Here is an 8,221-nt window from a genome sequence, read left to right on the forward strand (position 1 = left end):
TTTAAATATTTTTTGTAAAAAAGATAATTTTGCAAAAGATAATTTTGTAAAAAAACTAATCTTGCAAAAAAATACTTTCATGTAGCTGAAGTTATTTAAAGAAACTTATCACAGCAAGTTAATATTTCTTTGTTAAAAATTTCCTTTTTTTTTTTTGTTTTGTTTTGTTTTGTAATACAGAACTCATGACTCGTGATTTGTTTGATGACCTGTAGAATACATACTGGCACCTACTAGACGACACAAATATTATTCGAAAAAGTTACCATTTTTTAAATGATAGGGCATATTTCCTGTCGGCGTATTACCCCGTTTTACCCTACGAACGAGCGTGTTCTCTTGCACCGCAGTAACCAAGAGTTACTTCGCTATATTAACTTGGTAGCAAACGGTAGCCACTGTCGGAATAGCAGTAAAGCCCTTAGGGTGACGCGGTCACGTCTGGTATGAAACGAGAACAGACGTTTACAACTGCGTGTTTGGAAAGGCTGTCGGCCCTTGTCATCGTCATTGAAGATCCTGCTACCGTGGGGTTTCTCCCTCGGTGCTCCTGCGGGCATTAAGGGAGTTCCAATCGCAAGGTCGGACTCTCTTACACAGAGATTTCAGCAAGCCGCGCTGTTCCGCGCGGATACACGTGTATCGTGTATGTATTAGATGCATACGTATCCGGGATCTACACAAAATCTTTTAGCGGTCTGTAACCTTTACCCCTGTACTACTGGAACATCAACTAAGACCGGCTTAACCATTTATAGAAAGTTCTATTCCCATTGGCGTGGAGCCGTCAGATTTTTTGGTTTTATTTTAAAATTTAACACATAATTTATGAATATTTCATTGCATAGTTAATAACATCATATCATAAGTAAATAGACTTCGTTTAGTTTCAGTTTGCGCTCTTAATTTCCCTTTATGCTGAAACAATACACGTGAAAACATTTAAATTCCTAAGTAAAAATAAAACTTATTAAGTTGCAGCCTCCAGCACAATTCATTGGCGCAATATGAGCCCAATGCATATGTTTAAACAATGTATCACTAAAGAATTGTATTACTACAAGGACCAGGGTTAGGAAAGTTACTTTATAAATTACTTTTTAGATTATTTTATATGTTTAACTTGAAAAATTAAGGCTAGCAGAATCACATTGGATGTATTATCTGGAGACACGGCAGTGTCTCGGCGCTAAGACAAGCGAAGCATCATGGCGCGGGACATTGCCGTGCTCCTTTACGCGAGCCGATGCTAATATATGATACTAAACGAACTAATTTCGAATTATTTCCAAACGTTTCGATCATTTTAATATGATTATCTTTAATGATATACATAAAAGTTGCATGTAGATCATAAACAGTCGCAATTCTCTTCAGCCAATCTTAATACATTAAACTGTTTAACGGTCATCCTCATTAGAAATCCTTGTACATGTTTGATATTTTTAATCTTATTTTATTGTAAAATGTTTCGAATCAAAGATCTTGGTTTCCTGGCCATAGCGCTATAGAGAATACTAATAGTAGTAATTACCTTATAATGACTTTTTCACTCCTGGTAAGGACATGATTACAATACAATATTTGAAATATATTATATAATTACATTTTAAATTATTAAAGTTTAAGATTATATAATGTAATGTGATAAAAATTATATAAATAACAAAAAAATGATTTAAATTGATAAAATTGTTGAAATTTTATTGAATTTCTTAATTGACATAATATAATAAGTTATTTCCATAAAATATTTTTTGTATATCGTATCATATTCGTTAGATAAAGCGCATTATTATATTTTACATACATTTGTTAGGGAACTTTTATTTGCGTTGATAAGGTACGACATATCGAAGTTTATTATAATGGCGATACGATTTTTCGAATTGCGTTTTTGAGAGTCATCTCGTTATCGAGCTGAGCGTGACAAAGAGAAATTACCTCGCGGTGCGGCATTTATGAAGCGCCGCTACCTGTCACCGCGTGCACCCCCGTTCTATTTATTTTCATAGGGCTCTTTTTTTACATTTCAAGCGTTCCTGTCACTCAACCGCAGTTTTCCGCACTCTTTAACAGCGGACAATCGCTCCTGTCACGGCAATACCGCAGCGACGGAATTAATCGAGATTGAAAAAGTTTGATCTCGCTTTGACGTACAACCAGGCGCCCTCGAGACGACGTAATATTGATTTGTAATAGCGAAGAAGTGGGTCATGCTTCTCCATCAAAAACGTCCTCTGTCCTATGAAAAATATAACCAAGCCATAATTTTCAGCCCCACAATATGCTTCCCTATCGTTACTACGTAACAAGCTATTATAATTGTTATGGTATCTCTATATTTGCTATAATATATATCTTATGTATAAAGAATAAATAAGAAGAGAGAAGATTTAATTATTATGTGTTATGCACAAAACAAAACTTAAAAATATGTCTAAAATAATTTACAAGTAAATATAAATAGTAATTTTAATTAATTTTCTTGAAAACATATTTTTAACAAAGTTAATGTACTCGGCAACCTTTGGCTTATTTTTGTATGAATTGCCTGCTTTTTTATTACGCTACAATTTGTGCCCTATTATGTGCATTACAATTGCTGTGTATACAGCGTTCGTATGTGCACTGCGAGTATTTGAAAATATAATGTGACAAATCATGCGGTCCCTTTTGCCATTGACTGACCATTTGAACCCTCGCATACGCGCACAAAAGGTTACAGATACGAAATCTTCAGTATAAACTCAAGAGCCCATGCACTTGTGCATTTTCCAAGCATTATAATGCCAGTATTGTGCGCTATCTTATAAGCTAGATATAGGAAGGTATGTATAGAATGAAGATACATATGGGTAAGTATACACAGAGTGATGATATAATGTATTACACCGAGGGGTGAGGATGGTCCCGAATACCATTTGGTATACATAAGAGCATCTTTTTGTACTAGCAGCTTGCCACTTCGCTTCGAGATCGAATCTAAGAGGGATACATTGTCCGAGCATTTTTCTATTTTTTTCAACACATACGCACTATGTATATCATTATAAACGCGCAAACATTTCACGACGTAATCTTTATGAACATGTAAGACATAAGGAAGACATTTGATTTATTTTACAAGTACCCAAGCTTTAACACATTAAAAAAAAAAAAATACAAATATTTATCACTAACTCTAAAATTACAAAATCACTTTGTGAGCTATTTTATTAATGTAAAAATGAAGATGAGGGTATTCACCTTCTATGGCCTTGACATTGACGTATATTATCAAGATATGACTCTGAACAACATACAAAAGTTTTAGCCATCGGTCGTTGTTAAAAAATTATTAACAAAAAGATTTAAGAAATACTGCCAACTTGCGCCAGTGTTAAAGAACAATTTATAAATATTGAATCACTTTGCGTATTGTAAATCGCAAATTCTTCCTGGATATCCGGTGCATGGATACAATGAATTCCACACCTTCCTATAGGAGGGCTCCATCGAAAATCTAGACAAAATAGATTTGGGTTGAAATCTCACTTCATGTGGAAAATTGTAAACCTATGTGGATACAAAGGCTAGGTGAATCCCCTAATCTTTATTTTATTACCACTCCGGTATAGATGCAGCGTCTACCGAAATCTTAACTTATCAAGTATTTTATTAGTTTCAAGTAGTTTAAATATATATATATATATACTATATCAAAAATTTTATACTGCCTACTACTATAAAAAAATTTGAAACATCTTTATATTTTAAGAATTTGTTTAATCTTCGTATTTTTATAGATAGTTTTAAAACTTAATCCCTAGGGGCGGCTACTCATGAGTAGAATCCTAGCTAAAATTTCAACCGGATGTATATATTATTAAATACTAATGATATTTTATCCAATTATTCGGATAGTAAAAAAGTACCGAATAATACCGGATATTCCGGTGCGTCCCTACTTCTTACAGTATTTATTTTATGTAGATTATGAGATACATGGTCGCATTATTTACTCCAGTATATTGACAAATCAATTTAATTGATAATTTCATTAATATTAACAATAAAAGTTGAATATTGACAGTAAAAACTTAAATAATATGTTAATTCTACAACGAGTCGGTAATCGGAAGTCTTTAGTCTTAATCGATGAAGTTGGTCAATCAGCGTTAATCATACAAGTTTGCTATCGACTTCACCGATAAGACTTCCGATTACCGACTCATACAATCAGCATAACACTAATAACAGAGTGGTTGCATGCAATTTATGAAATTATTCCCAATGCTTCTATTTTTATGACTTCTCCGATATAAATTCTCGCCTGGTAAATAACGGAGTTACCCTAATAGCAAATTAGGTTACATAGCTTTACTTGCTTTTGTAGATGCAGAAAGTACCACACAAACGAATATGCTCGGACACCGATCGGATTGTCGCCAGAATCCGCTTTTATCGTACAGATTAGCTGATGATCTCTGCGGGCTTCCATTGCGTAGAAGTATATCACTCGTCCTCGGCGAAAGAGAGAGAGAGAGGGGGGGAGGAGAGAGTGGGGAGGAGAGGGAGAAGGAAGAGAGAGAGAGAGAGAGAGAGAGAGAGAGAGAGAGAGAATAATGCGTCGTTGCGATAAACAAGGGTGAAAATCGCGGGCCATGGTAAAGTCTGCATGATGAAAGCCGTGCGAACTGGGGTGTGGCGAACCACCCCTCCAGAATTGGCGAGATTTCAGTGTCTGCTCGAAATCCATCCCTTCGTCGTTGCTGCCCCCTCCCCCCCCCCTCCCTCGTAGTTCGCTTTGCGTCCTTCCCTATCTCTCTCGTCGCTCCTGCGAAAACCACGCCGGGCGTGTCACGCACGTTGTATTGTTGTATTGTCGACGGCAATCTCGCTAAGCGTTTCACGGCGGCACAGAAATCCCTCGCGCGCACGTGTTAACCTCTCCACCCACGTCACGCACACGCACATAACACATCTCACGCATCACGCATTCAAGAACGCATTCCCGTCCGTGTCCATTCCCTGTGAAAATCTCCCTTGTCGTATGCAGCGTTCCCCTGCAGTCGACGATGCTGTGCATCACGGTGCACTTGCACTTGTCTTTATTTTCTGCCTCATGCATCAACGATTGTCGCACGCAATCACGTGCAACGTATGTTTGCCTGCGTTTTTTCTAGTGGAATTGTAATTTCAATTGCTGATTGTTATTGGGGAAGAATAGCTATTGTTTTTGCATTCCTGTAACACTGAAATTTTATTTGGAGAAGATCTAGTTTAAAAACATATTTTCAACTAAAAATAATATAAACAAAAACACTAGATTTTCTACAAATAAAATTTCAATATCATAGGCACGCCAAAATAATAGATATTTTTTTTTCCAATAACAATCAGCAATTCAAATTACAAAACTTCAATATAAACATTGTCTTATTTTAATTGTCTCAGGAAAATATCTCGAAAAAAATACATAAGATACGAAAAAATGTTTCAGATGACAATATGGTTTTAAAAGGGACGTATTTTGGATACGTTGTTTTTTTTCCAGGTAAAAGTACTACAAAGTATAAAGGCTATCTCCACTTATTTAAATAAAATTATATGATTTTTTAATATAATATAATTCCTTTAATTACTTTGCACATATAAGTATTAAAGTAGAGATATTAAAATACCAATAGTTTATGAGATATTTTATGAGGTAATAGTATATGAGTGTATATCCAAAACGCTCTTGTTTGTAGATAATTACATTGTGTATTCAATAAATAGCACTAGTAAGGACCTCAACATTCAACGAATAGCAGTAGTAAAGCCTCATGCAGGCTGTCCATTTAACTCGATTGCATCAATATATTGCTCAGTTTGTTTATTCTGTTATTGTTAATAAAGCAAAATATTGTGGTGGTGATGTAATATATCATAGGTTTTTATAATGTAATTATTAAATATAAATTTCAATAATTGCTTTTTCAATAATTACTACAAATGGTTCTTAATTTCCGTAGTTTATTTTATTGTAACTCTATATTTATACTTTATCACACTGTATAATTTATATTTTCATTACAAGGTTTTGTTTATAACCGAAGAGAAAGCACTCTTTGTAAGATAGGTAGAACCAATATAGCCTAGTTTATATTTTGCAAAATATAAACTAACTTTTTATCAAATTGTTTTAATTTCAGCAATGTATTTAAAAAATGATGTACTAAATTGGTACAATTAATACGATTGATACACACAATTAATCAAAATGATTAATTAAATCCACATTATCATGTATATGTTTACACGTATTGCCGAAATTAATATAATTTTTAATAAAAAATTACTAGTTAATATCTGTATCAAGTGCACGATATAAACTAGGCCAATATGATCAATCTAGAAATAAAAAATGAATGTAAATACATCGACTGTATAGTACGTTTCTTTAGTATCTTTGTTATTTCAGATCATGGATTCTAACTTCTGCTAAACATTATGGAAATAAATAGATGAGTAAATAAGTAGATAAATCTATTGTTTGGAAAATAGTGCTTTGTGCATTCTTATATGTCAATTAATATATCACTTTATATAATATTAATGAACTTATAATCTTATAACGATAACATTAGATCATTTTATTTCTCATTTTTCTTACGAGAAAAAGGGAAAACAGACTAAAGGCCTTAAAAAAGATCTTTATCAATTTTTTTTTTAACTAACTAAATATAAGTCTTAGAAAAAAATCTCAATTGAGTTGAAAACATTTTATGAATTTTTGTATGTCCAAATATAATATGGCGATGTCGCACAGCATTGTAGACTTTTGTGTTCAAAAAATGGTCCATCGGCGTAAAGAATTCAAGTTATAATTATCTGAAATGAAAATTTTTTGAAAATTTTGAATGTGAAATTTCTGTGTGAGTGTAATTTTAGTTAAACGCGCGTAGTGATTTTTTTAAAATAATTATTTTTTTACAAAATAGCAGCGGTTTAAAGAAAAAAAATTTAATTTTATTATATTTTGTGAGTCTCTAAACGCACTTCGAAAACTAACAATTAATAAAAAAAATCCATACGCTTAACTGAAACTATTCATTTTGTGAAGCTACTGTATTTCAAAGCTGAGGCCGATCGGTCGAAAATTGTTCGAGTAATAGATGCCGTCAGTTGAAAAAAGTAGTTTTGAGAAAAATGTGTTTAAAGTTTCAGTATTGATTATTTAATACAAAAGTTTCAGTATTGATTATTTAATAAAAATTTATCTATCTGTCTATCTATTATCTTCATACAGTTCCTTTCTTAAAATCAGCCTCTATTATAGCATTATGCGCCCGTTCGCTAAAACACACATAACTCGAGAAATACTTCGAATTTCATAAAAACCTTTTAGGAACATATTTTTAAAACATCAATCTTTTGAAAAAAAATTTTTTTCTCAATTTTTTGAAAATTTTACTGCCTTTTTTACTCCCTTAAATATAAATATATAAATTTATATTTAACATAATTTATATATAAAAAATATTAACAATTTACACAATTATACCGATAATTTTACCGTGATATTATTACCAGATTTAAAAAATTAGGTCGTCTACATTGATTAACGTTTAAAATACTTGAAAAAAAATGTTTTAATCCCTTGCTTATTCAAAATGCAATTGAGCGGTTGTTAGCTCGTACATGTCATTCACAGGAGCCACTAAATACCGATCGGCGGTCTTTGCTCGTTTCACTCCCTTCAATCTTCTCGATCTCCCTTCAACTATCTCCTCTTAGCCCCATTAAATTAAATTGCACCCTAAATTTGATGCTGCTGGACGCAATAAAAAGATTAGTGCTTCGTTCAATTTTACTTAAACAATGTCGATGTTTATTTTACCAAAGTAAAGAAATTCTTAAACCTTGATCACATTTAAACATACTCAAAGCAAATCTTAATAAATTATATTGTCAGTTTTATTTAACTACAATAAATTAAAATTCAAATAAATTTATATTTTAACTTAATTAATTATGTGTATTGTAATTTTGTATACATTAATAATTGTGTGTATATTGATAATTGCAATTAACGATTTATTGCATATATTTTTTAATAAAATGAAAAATATAAAAAAATTACAATTTATTTCTTTACATATATATACACATATACATGTGCATACATATCATTTCATGTATATGTATAACACTTATTCTTATAAGAAAGTCTAAATTTCCAATTCCAATCACT

This window comes from Trachymyrmex septentrionalis, unplaced genomic scaffold (assembly GCF_001594115.1).
Source record: "Trachymyrmex septentrionalis isolate Tsep2-gDNA-1 unplaced genomic scaffold, Tsep1.0 scaffold7, whole genome shotgun sequence".
Lineage (NCBI taxonomy): Eukaryota > Metazoa > Arthropoda > Insecta > Hymenoptera > Formicidae > Trachymyrmex > Trachymyrmex septentrionalis.